Raw genomic sequence first — 12467 nt, 5'->3', positions numbered from 1 at the left:
CGTGATTGGGTTGATTCGTGATGGAGGAGTGTCTGTGCACATTACTATAAAAACGCCCCAAACCGTCCGCACCTCGTGGGTTTAGCTAGTGGAGAGGAGAGAGGAAGGTGTATTAGGAGTTGGTGAGTTTGGTGGAGTTTTTGGTGGATTTGGAGCGGATTTTTGCGATTGTTGAGTGCTGTACTGTGTGTGTAAGTAGTATTGTCATACTTGTTGTGTAGTTTTTTCAAAGTTTGTCTACTTTTTTTGTCCTTGTTTTTTTTCCCAGTCTATTGTCTTTGTGAGTAAGTGTGTGTGTGTGTGTGTGTGTGTGTGTGTGTGTGTGTGTGTGTGTGTTGGGTGTGTAGTGTGTAGTGGTAGTGGAGGAGTGTGTTTTCTGTTTTTATTTCTCTGTGTTTTTTGTAGTTTGTGGGGATTATGTCTCAGTCAGAGGTCAGTGTGGTGGAGGAGGTTAGTGAGAGGGAGGAGGTGAGTGAGGTGGAGGAGGTGAGTGATAGGGAGGAGGTGAGTGAGGTGGAGGGGGTTAGTGAGAGGGAGGAGGTTAGTGAGGAGGAGGAGGGGGTGCCTGTTGCTGCGTTCTCAAGTGATAGTGATGGTGTTGTGGCTCCGCAGCCACGCACCACTACCAAGACTGGGCGCAATGTCAAATTCAGCTATGCTGAAAACATGGCTTTGGTGCGGGAGCTGATGAGGCATCATCGGCAATTGTTTGGCCAGGATGCTGCCAAGGTGTCCTCACGTAGGAAGTCTGTCCTGTGGGGTAAAGTGATTGCGGCAGTGAATAGTGAGGGTGTGGTGAGGCGGACTGAGGACACGTGTCGCAAGCGCTTTTATGACATCAAGCGCCGTGTCAAGGCCAAGATGGCCAAGGAGGCCAAATCACAGCCCGCCAAACCGGGGGTGGACACCCCTTCCGTGCTACTTATCGGGATTGGGAGGAGCCTGTGCTGTCCCTTATTCCTTCCGAAGTGGTTGGTGCGACTTATGTCCGGGATTCGGACCGGCCAAGGCAGGATGGTGAGTTTGTTTAAAATATTTCAGTGTTTTTTTTTGTTTTTTTTATTAATGCTGCTAATTGTGATTGTCATTTTTTAAATTGTTACATTGTGTTGGTGATGTCGTGCAGGCCTGTGCAACCTGTAGCTCTAAAGGTGTTTCCAAACTACAAGTCCCATCATGCATTGCCTGAGTTTTGTTATTAGTGAATGGTACATCTGTTGCAGTGCATGCTGGTATGTGTAGTTCTAATACATAATCAGAGATCCTGCTTGTCCATAACTGGGTTTTTTTATAACATTTATTAAATATTGTTCTTTTTTTGTAATTGATGTTTATTGTGTGTTGTTCTTGTTTTTATTTTGTTTGTGGCAATTTTTTGTGACAAATTAAATGCCAAATATTGTGCTGAATTTAGCTTTGGATATGGATTATTTAGTGCAATACCATCTTATTTTAAGAATACACACCCAATTAAGTAATCCAGAATAGCTTAAACATAAAATAGTTTACTTATCATTATGTTCCAGATGTTTACATCACAATAAGGAATTTCTGATAACAATGAGTATTCAAAGTATGGTCATAAGGTCTTTTCAAATTTTTCAACAGTACGCCAGAGAAGCACCACAGACAGGCCACAGCCAACACTGCCAAGTGATGCAGATGGTGGTAATGCAGGTAAGAATTCTCTGTAATCACATATTCATCAAACACATAGAAGTCCCAAATATTAATGTTTCTCTTTTCTCATAGGTTCTTCTTCTGCAAGCCGCCCTCCTCTAAGGCGCCCATCACAGGGCTCTGTTAGTTTGCCTAGGAGGCCAAGCAAGACACGTCGTGTTGAGTCTGAGTCTGCGGCTCCATCATCACCACCCCGGCGGCGCATCTCCGCAGTGTTGCCCCAGCCACCACAGGCAATTTTGGCAAATCCACAAAGTGATGAGCCACAATCACCTCAGCTGTCTGGTGAGTAAAAAAAAAAAAAATGTCATAAAAGTTTAACACAGTGTGGTCTATGAATGAACCTGGATAAGGCATAATGATTTGAAAAACCACTGATATGTGCAAGGTGTTATATGCAGAAAAAGTGTAATATTAAACTTTAGAAATGTAAAACGTCTGTTTGTCTTGTGCCTTTATCACCTTGCACATATGATTGTCTTTTCAAATCCTTAGGTCTTCTCATGGTTATTTCAGCTGCACCACTGTTTGTGTAGTGTCAATACAATTATATTTGTGTAATTTCTTATTCCTGCCCATAATGTCAAACAACAAGCACATGTGTTTTGTTTAAAAATTTTCTACAACCATTTTCTTTTGTGATGTTGGCCATAGCAACCATTTTGATCTTTAAAATAAAAAACCACAATAAAAATACAAAATGTAATGTTTAATACAAATGTTTGCCATGGGCAACATCACCATTTAGAAACATAGGCCACCTTAAGACATTTGCATGGTTCTTGAAGATTTAAAAATTAAAATATAGTTTACTAATAATTTAAAAAAAACACTGACTGGCTTTAGCAATTAATGAGTGTGTAACAAACCACATTTACTGCCTTGTGTGTGTTTCTCAAAAGGAAGGGGCATACACAATCTTTAAATGCATTAATGTAAAATGTCGAAAGATCTTCGTGTTTCTCATATTATTATGGCTTAGAGTCTGTGAACAAACCAATTTTTCAAAAAAGTGTGTTTTGTAAATTAGAAGGCACACACAGGCGTGCGCAGAAACTGAATTGCGGGTTTCGCACCGGACTCCCCCCCCCCCCCCCACCCCCACCCCACGGCATTATAGTGTTCTCACACGTCCCCTGTCCTGGATATAGACTGCTTACCTGGTCCGCTCCTCTGGGCCGTCCAGGTGAGCAGTCTATATCCAGGACAGGGGATGTGAGAGAACACTATAATGCTGTGGAGGGGGGGAAGTTGGGAGCGAAACCCGCCAGTCAGTCTCTGCGCACGCCTGTGAAGGCACATATGTGTTTCTAAAGGAAAGATTCCTAGTTAATTTGAGCACACAAAATCTGTAACATTTTCATGAGTATTATTAAGAATGCCATGTTTTGGACAAGCAAAGAAATATTATTTTAACTAAATAGTGGCTGTTGTCAACCCCATACAGAACCACCCATCATGGTCGAGGACGCCCAGCAGGAACCTGACCAACAGCCTACCATAACACTACACCTGCAGCCTGTTGATCCTACCCAGCCAACCCCGCAGCAGGATATGCCACAAGCATCCGTTAGCCCCCAATTGATTCCAACTCCACCCCAGCAACAAATGTCCCCTGACTTTTGGAACAGTTGGGCCACACAATAGGTCCAAAACACTGCCTACCTGAACACACACAAACAACACCTTGCCAGTCTGCCCCATCATCTTCCTCGCATTAGTCGGAACTCTGGCAGACTGATTGTTCAGGTTGGCAGAATAGCAACTTCAATGGAGCAAATCAGGGTGGACAACACTCAAATGCTTGCCAATTTAACTAGAATAATCGATGAGCAACAGCGGCAGCATCAAGCCCTAATCCAAGTAATCCAGCACAACCAAGTGGTGAACGAAACTTTGTTGAGAATTATTGCCAGCCACACTGCCACAAATAATCAACTTAATGCCAGCATACACAACCTCAGCCAAAGTATTACTGTGATGGCAGCCCAACAAGTCAGCTCCAGCTCCGGAACGACTACCCCAAGCCAGACCCCAGTTACCTCCCCTGTTCGACGCTCAAGCAGAACACGGGCCAACGACCCTGGTCAAACCTCTGCACCCAGCACACACCAAAAAAAAAGTGAGGAATGCTTGAAATTTGTGTAACACAATAAATTTTTTGCTATTGTAATCCCAAAATTTCCTGTGTCCGTGCCAATCATTTTAAAACACGCAATGTGTGTATAGTTTAATGGGGTAATGAGTGACAATGTAATTAAAAAAAAAAAAAATGTACAGACCAGTATAAAGAACAAACACTAACGAACAAAACACACATTCACACCTACAATACATTTATTAAAAGTGGTTAGTCAAGGTGATTTAAAACTAAATAATACTTACGGGTAAAATAACGCAGAATAACTTCTTGCCTTACCTGCCTCCCTACATCTGTACTCACACTGTCACCAGATGTTTCTAACTCCTCTGCTTGCTGACTGTTTTCTTCATCATCATGTGGCAGATGTTGTTTCAAACACAGATTATGAAGAAAACAGCAGCAGAACACAATCCTAGTCACCTTTGAGGGACTATACAACAAAAGCCCAGCAGATTTATCCAGACACCGAAACCTAGATTTCAGCACCCCAAAACATCTTTTTATCACGTTCCGCGTAGACTTATGTGCATGATTGTACTTGTGTTCAGCAGGAGAATCAGGTTGGGACAATGGAGTAAGGAGTCAAGAGTAGCAGCCATAACCACCATCACCTGAAATACAGATATATCCAACATTAGGACATGTGTATTATGTAAAAAAAAAAAAAAAAAAGTAGGCGTTTGAAGTTAACACACATACACACAACACACTTGGAACATACCCAGCAGCCAGCCATCAGGCATTTGTCCGTCCTCAAATTTATCGAAGAGTGATGACTGACTGAGGATGAAGGAGTCATGGCAGCCGCAACCTGCAACCACACTCATAATTTTTAGATTTGCATCACAAACCACCTGGACATTAGTTGATTGGCTAGAATGCCGATTGGTAAATACATATTGGCGGCCCCTAGGTGGTGTCATCTCAACGTGTGTGCAATCTATGGCACCCAGCACATTGGACATGCCAGCAAGCTCATAGAAAGCTACCCTGACTGCATGCCACTGCGACTCCTGGGTAGGGAAGCAGATAGAGGCATCTATATGGGGTTCCAAGACATCCAAAACCTGAGTGGACATTAATAAATATAAGGTGAGTGTCATGCAGAGCCGGATTAAGGGGGGTGCCAAGGGGGTCAGTACCCCGGGCCCCCCTGGCATAAGGGGCCCCCCAGCCGAAGCTGCTCTGCACCGCTCTGGTGCTGCTGTCCCCTCTGCCCTGTATCTGCCGCTGACCCGTGAGGAGTGGGGAGGGAGCCACATGAAACAGCCGCGAGCGGGACATCATACACCCGCTGGCAGCACAGCGCGGAATCCTCCCTCCCCAGCAGCTGAGGGGGAGGGGGGGGGTAGGTGAGAGGAGAGTGAGAGAGGAGAGAATAGGGAGGTGGCCCAAATCGCTGTCCGGTCATACAGCAGGCATTCGGAGCCCCGCCCCCTTGTAGCTGTATACCGCGATTCGGGGGTCGAAGCAGAGGGAGCTAATATGAGATAATTAATAGAATCACGATATATTGACTCCGCCCCCTTCCCGCCGACCCGCGAATCGCGGCATTTTTTGATGTGGGGGCGTGGCCTAATGGTGAACTGTGTCCCTGGCTCCCAGCAATATCTCCTGGCTGTGGCATCCATTCCTCACCCCTTTCCTCAGGCTTCAGTGTAAGTGTGTGCACAGTTTGTGCTCTATCTGTGTATACTGTATGTATGTATATATGTTCTATTAGTGTATATGTATGTGTATATTTTCTATGTGTGTGTATGTGTTTTATGTGTATGTTATGTATTTGTGTGTCTGTGGGTGTATGAGATCTATGTAATGTGTATGTGTGTGTGTATATATATATATATATATATATATATATATATATATATATATATACAAATGGATTGGCCGGCACTCCCTCTCCTTAATCAGCAGCCGTGGTGCTCTTTACACTGCCTTCACATAACCTCCAATAGTATGGCACTCAGCGGACTTCTTAATCACATATCACAAACGCCAGCTAGTTCAGCAACGTTTCAGGTTTTATTTACCCTTTTGTCGTATATGTGCTGTTTGACAAAGGGTAAATAAAACCCAAAATGTTGCTGAACTAGCTGGCGTTGTGATATGTGATTAAGAAGTTCGTTGAGTGCCATATTTTGAAATATATATATATATATATATATATACAGTGGTCGAAGTGGGGCAGTATGCGGTGGTCTGGTATACCGCCACTTCTTCCACTGACCCAGAAATGAGGAAATTAAAGTGCAGCAGGAGGCGAGGGAAGTGTCCATCCTGCTGCACATGTTGCTCCCCATCCCTGCGCAGCGGCCGGCGGCTGTGTAGTGCGCTGTACTAGCTCACAGCCGCTCACTTCCGCCAACCACCCACCGCATGCCGCTCACCGCCGCCAGCCACCCAAAGCTCACCCACAACAAATGAGGCAATGTTCCCCCGCTGTCACTCTCTTCCTGTCGTTACCGTCCCTGTCCCTACTGTCACTCTCTCTCTCCCAGCTGTCACTGTCGTCACTCTCTCTCTCTCCCTGCTGTCACTGTTGTCACTCTCTCCCCCTGTCATCACTCTCTCTCTCCCTGCTGTCACTGTCGTCACTCTCTCTCCCTGTCGTCACTCTCTCTCCCTGTCGTCACTCTCTCTCCCTATCATCACTCTCTCTCCCTGTCGTCACTCTCTCCCTATCATCACTCTCTCTCCCTGTCGTCACTCTCTCCCTATCATCACTCTCTCTACCTGTCGTCACTCTCTCTCTCCCTGTCGTCACTCTCTCTCTCTCCCTGTCGTCACTCTCTCTCTCTCCCTGTCGTCACTCTGGCTGTCCCTGCTGTCACAATTTCAGCTCATTCAGTGTGCTACAAGGTGACTGTCGGCTCTTTCAGTGTGCTACAATGTGAATTTTGGCTCATTCAGTGTGCTATAGTGTGAATTTCGGCTCTTCAGTGTGCTACAATGTGATTGTCGGCTCATTCAGTGTGCTACAATGTGATTGTTGGCTCATTCAGTGTGCTACAATGTGAATTTCGGCTCTTCAGTGTGCTACAATGTGAATTTCGGCTCATTCAGTGTGCTACAATGTGAATTTCGGCTCTTCAGTGTGCTACAATGTGAATTTTGGCTCTTCAGTGTGCTACAATGTGAATGTCGGCTCATTCAGTGTGCTACAATGTGAATTTCGTCTCATTCAGTGTGCTATAATGTGAATTTCGGCTCATTCAGTGTGCTACAATGTGAATTTCGGCTCATTCAGTGTGCTATAATGTGAATTTCGGCTCATTCTGTGTGCTACAATGTGAATTTTGGCTCATTCAGTGTGCCACAAGGTGAATTTCGGCTCATTCAGTGTGCTACAATGTGAATTTCGGCTCATTCAGTGCGCTACAATGTGAATTTTGGCTCATTCAGTGTGCTACAATATGAATTTCAGCTCATTCAGTGTGCTACAATGTGAATGTCGGCTCATTCAGTGTGCTACAATATGAATTTCTGCTCATTCAGTGTGTTACAATATGAATTTCAGCTCATTCAGTGTGTTACAATGTGAATGTCGGCTCATTCAGTGTGCTACAATGTGAATTTCGGCTCATTCAGTGTGCTACAATGTAAATTTTGGCTCATTCAGTGTGCTACAATGTGAATTTCGGCTCATTCAGTGTGCTATAATGTGAATTTTGAATCATTCAGCATGCTACAATGTGAATTTCGGCTCATTCAGTGTGCTATAATGTGAATTTTGGCTCGTACCATGTGCTATAATGTAAAATTCAGCTCGTACCATGTGCTATAAGGTGAAAGGGGTACCAGTACTAGATAGTATAAGGGGTTCTACTACACTGGACACGCCCCTTTTGTGTGACCGCGCGCCGAAGGCGCATAATTGTGACCTTGACTTTTGCATACCCCCACTTCAAAATTTCCACTTCGACCACTGTGTATATATATTTACACGCACACACACACATGTGCGTGCAGCAAAGGAAACCCCCTTCCGAATCCTGCTTTTGCCCCTGTGGGGGGTGGTTGCTGGTGGGGGGGCCCCCTGTCTTGGGTGCCCTGGGCCCCCCAAGGGCTTAATCCGGCCCTGGTGTCATGATCTGTAATCAATACAATACTGTGTTCTAAGACCTAACAGAAGCAACACTTAGACATAGACATGTATGTATATTTCAACTCACCTGATTCAAATATTTTGAAAAGGTGGGCTGGGAGATATCAATGACGTCGCCTGTCACAGCCTGGAAGCTCCCAGTAGCCATAAAGTGCAACACAGCCAGGAGTTTGTGCAGGCCTGAGACAGAGCGAGAGCGTGCTGTCTCAGGGTCTAGGCCCAGTTTGACAAGGTCATACAGACGGAAAATGTTGTTTCTATTTAGCCTAAACATCTGTATGACCCTATCATCAGACAATGCGTTTAAGTTTAAACGCCCCCTAAAAAAACGAGGCTGGCGCAGCCTCTGCGGCACCTGTACAACCTGCTGACCATGTTCACTTACCTGGCCCTGATTTATTGAAGAGTCATGGAGCACTCTCAGGTATCCCCCAGCAACCAGAAAATCTGTAGCACACACAACAGCCGCCATTTCAGAGTAAGAGTTTTTCAAATTGTGCCTAGGACTCTTTAATAGGGCCAAACATTCAGGTGTGACTAATGGATAATTGAATACACATGTAAACACGCTTATCAAAAGCAGGTCTAGTTTTTTTTAGCACTTTTTTACGATTTTTATTTTTTCACGACCGCAAAGGCATTTTCACGGTACACATTACAAATACGAATGGTTAGTAAATGACCGTGATTCATACCTAAACAGCCGCGTTTGACCGATGGTGTATTTAGTCGTATTTTTTAACATGAACTTCCAAAAAAATACGAATGGCCTCATCACTGCCGTGATTTTAGTTTAGTAAGTTCCCGAGATGACACTTTGAAGAAAAAACGGCATCTCGGTCAAAATCGGGACCTTAGTAAATATACCCCAGTATATGCAGATATGAAAAAGTCTTATGAAAGTTTACAACTCATGGAAGGTGACCCCATATACCAGACTTTAGAAGGTGATCAGGAAGGTAGGGAAAGTACTCAGCATGTTAATTTCATTTATGAACTGGATAAAAGGGTAGAAATAGATAGGGATGAATATGTTCGACCTGAAGTACAGGTGAGTTTCAATTAACTATATCAAAACCCTCCTAGTCAACATCGGAAGGTTCCCATCAAAGATTAGGGATTCCTGTCCAGTGCGGCGAGCATTGGCGCCAGGCCTATCCCCGTGGACCTACCTTTTGCCTATGTTGTGCGTCTACTTAACTCTCACTAGGAATTGTGAATCTGAACCTTCTGATTTGTGTATTAGAGTGCCAAGTATATTGGCTGAGAGAGGAATGATATAGATAAGTGAATACAAAATGGAAGCTGAATGTCAGTTTGTCTACTGTTCAGAAAATAAATTGTTGCTTTAAGATTGATTTTTATATGTTTGCAGAAACTGTGATTTTTAGCTTAAGCAAAAGAAAGCCAGCTGCGTAGTATGGGGGCCATTCTGACCCATTCGCTCACTGCTTTTTGTCACAGCCGAGCGAATGGGGCCGTAGTGCGCCGACGCATGCCAGATGGCCGAAGGCCGTAGCAGGGCTGCAATTGCCTCTGCCTGATTGACAGGCAGAGGCGATTGCTGGACGGGAGGAGGCGGAACAGCGACGTTTGGCCGCCGTTTCGTGGGAGCGGTACGGCCAATGCAGGAGTGGCCGGACCGAATGGGGGGCAGGCTGCAGCAGTTGCGTGATGTCACACGCAGCCGCTGCGGGCCGGGGAGCGATGAGTAGCTCCCGGCCAGCACGCTAAAGCTGCGCTGGCTGGGAGCTATTCTTGAAGTGCAAAGGCATCGCCGCTGTGCGATGCCTTTGCACTTCTGCTGGGGGGGAGGGCACTGACATGCGGGGTGGGATAGCCCTGTGCTGGGTGTCCCCCCGCATGTCAGTGTGAATGATCGTAGCTGTGCTAAATTTAGCACAGCTACGATCAACTCGGAATGACCCCCTGTGTCACAAGGCTGTGGTTAGCTAGTGGTCTGCAGAATAAGGTATTGTATCCTGCAGACTAAAAATAATTAAAAGTAGGTGAGAGGTAAAATGTATTTTGATATCAGTCATAATCACAAGATGCTGAACTAATTAATTGGAAATCCCCCATAAGGGAAGTATATGAATTAATAATATAGACAGATAAATGAATTATGATTAGTCTATGTATATGATTGGCCTGTTAATTTGATTGGATCATGTAATTTTGTAATGAAGAGTATATAAGATGAAATCAATGTGTCAATGTCCAGTTCATGATATTATTTTATCGTGAGCTCTGTGAATTTCACAATGCAATAAATCTACCAAAGAGACTTAATTGTTCTTCAATTACTTCTATGACGTTATCAATTTGTCTGCAGGTTATTCTTTTGTAAAAGTTGGCCTGTTCAGCTGTTGCTGTTGTTGTTGTTACCAGCTGTTGCTGGTCGGTTATGTTGTGGTGTGCTGGTGTAAATCTCACAACTCGTTATTCTTCTGTTCCTTCTCTTAAGTATGTCCATTCTCCTTTGGGCACAGTTTTACCTATACTGGCTGTAGGAGGGGACATAGAGGGCAGGAGCCAGCACACAGAGTTGAAGAAATTGAAAGTGCATCGGCTCCTTTGGTCCCCATCTATACCCCATTGTACTAAGACCCCAGTATCCTTTATGGACTATGAGAAAAGGATTTTCCGGTAGTTAATTAAAATCCTATTATTAGAGACTCCAGCCTGCTCTCTAGATGTGTGTAGCACATCACCCAGGGACATGAAGGGGGCATTAGTGCCTGAGATGGTTTTGAAGTATGCTGTGATCATAGAGCAGAGGTTCTCAAACTTGGTCCTCGTGGGCCCACACAGTGCATGTTTTGCAGGTAACCCAGCAGGTGCACAGGTGTATTAATTACTCACTGACACATTTTAAAAGGTCCACAGGTGGAGCTAATTATTTCACTTGTGATTCTGTGAGGAGACCTGCAAAACATGCACTGTGTGTGCCCCCGAGGACCGAGTTTGAGAACCTCTGTCATAGAGAATGCGATCAGTCTTGCAGCACATGCAGGTGGAACTCATATAGGTACATGGCTTGTTTTATTAGCTTTTTCTTTCATCCATCTGGGGGACGCTGCGCACTTACTGATGGGTTAGAGTGTGTGGGAAGGGAGTTTGGCACAGAACCTATAGAAACTAACTCCTCCCCCCTCTAACCCCTCCCATCTCAAGCCTGACCAACAATTACCTCAGTTTTAGTTTTGTGCCTGGAGAGTGCAGGCACAGTTTCCTTGCTATAAGTTTTTAGTTAAGTTTCGGTTTGTTTGTTTGATTGATTTAGTTTTTTTGGGTGTATACTAAGTCCCTGTCTACATGTGACATGTATACTTACAGTGGGGCTAGTTAGTTAGCGATTTCCCACTCTAAGCCAGCCTCTGGGGAAGCCACCATACTGTGGTCACTGGGTCTCCCTTTATCAGGACAGTTGATACGAGGAGGCTAAGGTCAGGTAGAAAACCTAAGGGTTCATTGCTGGCAGTCACAACCTGTCTAGGCAGTGTTGGGTTGTTATCTCCACCTTTTTTTTTCATAAAATTGTGTGCTGAGCTGTCACTGGTGGCTGTAAGCGGGACTGTGAGAGGCTTGCGCTGTGAGGAGTCTGCTGTGGTCTGACAATGACCGCTGGTGTGGGCAGGCACTGGGCGCACTATCTGCTGTCTTACAATGGGCTGCGGGAAAGCAACGGGACATTTCCCACAGCCGTACGGTTGCTGAAGGGGATATAGGTCTTGGACGCTGCTTCCGCCTAGCTCTGACTCTGTGCCTTCAGTGTAGGCGCTTAGGTCCCCTTCCTGAAGGGCAGTGGTGCACCAGGGGGGTTTCTGAACACCTAGAAACCCCCCTGACAAAAGAGGTCTCGCGGTCATTCTTGTGTCTCCGAACTGGCGTATCTACATTGCTTGGTGTGAAAGGCGTGGGTTGTCGCCAGACCTCTTTCGCTTACCTTGCCTGTTGTCTTTCCTTCAGAATGGTCTGACTAAAGGACTTCATCTTTCTTCCCTTAAGGGGCAAGTTTTGGCCCTGTTGGTACTTTTTCAGAAAAGATTGGCTCTCATTCCGGAGGTCCAGATGTTCCTTCAAGGTATGCTCAGGATTCAACCTCCATTTGTTCCTCCGGTTCCCCCCTGGAATTTAAATTTGGCCACTGGAAACTGTTGAATTGCGGTTTCTTACTCTGAAGGTGGTTTTTCTTTGGCCATTGGTTCGGCCAGACGTGTTTCAGAGCTAGCGGCGCTTTCTTGCAGACCACCTTTGTTGTACTCTCACGTACGAAGTCTTTCTTCTCGCCAAAGGTTGTGTCGGCTTTCCATATGAATCAGGACATAGTGCTTCCAGCGTTTGTTCCAGAGTCTTCTGGAAAGGATTGTCATTTGGCGTTGTTGGATGTAGTTAGGGCCTTACACATTTATTTGTCCCATACAGAGTCTATTTGCCGTACAGATACCTTGTTGGTTTTGATTGATTCACCCAAACGTGGCCGGCCGGCTTCTAAAAACACAGTAGCACGTTGGGTGACCTCTGCTATTTGGC

General features: G+C 45.1%; 1 long non-coding RNA gene across 1 annotated transcript in view; it reads right to left on the bottom strand.

The window, feature by feature from the left end:
* Positions 1-1489: 1489 nt before the first annotated feature.
* The window catches only part of LOC135050490 (uncharacterized), an 81448-nt gene continuing 70470 nt past the window's right edge, over positions 1490-12467 (bottom strand). The window contains exon 2 of the long non-coding RNA XR_010241623.1: positions 1490-1962. This is a non-coding gene — a long non-coding RNA (uncharacterized LOC135050490). The remainder of the gene's footprint in view (positions 1963-12467) is intronic.

The sequence above is a fragment of the Pseudophryne corroboree genome, chromosome 2 (assembly GCF_028390025.1).
Source record: "Pseudophryne corroboree isolate aPseCor3 chromosome 2, aPseCor3.hap2, whole genome shotgun sequence".
Taxonomy (NCBI): Eukaryota; Metazoa; Chordata; class Amphibia; order Anura; family Myobatrachidae; genus Pseudophryne; species Pseudophryne corroboree.
The sequence above is the reverse complement of the archived record's forward strand: the minus strand, read 5'-3'. Positions and strand labels throughout refer to the sequence as shown.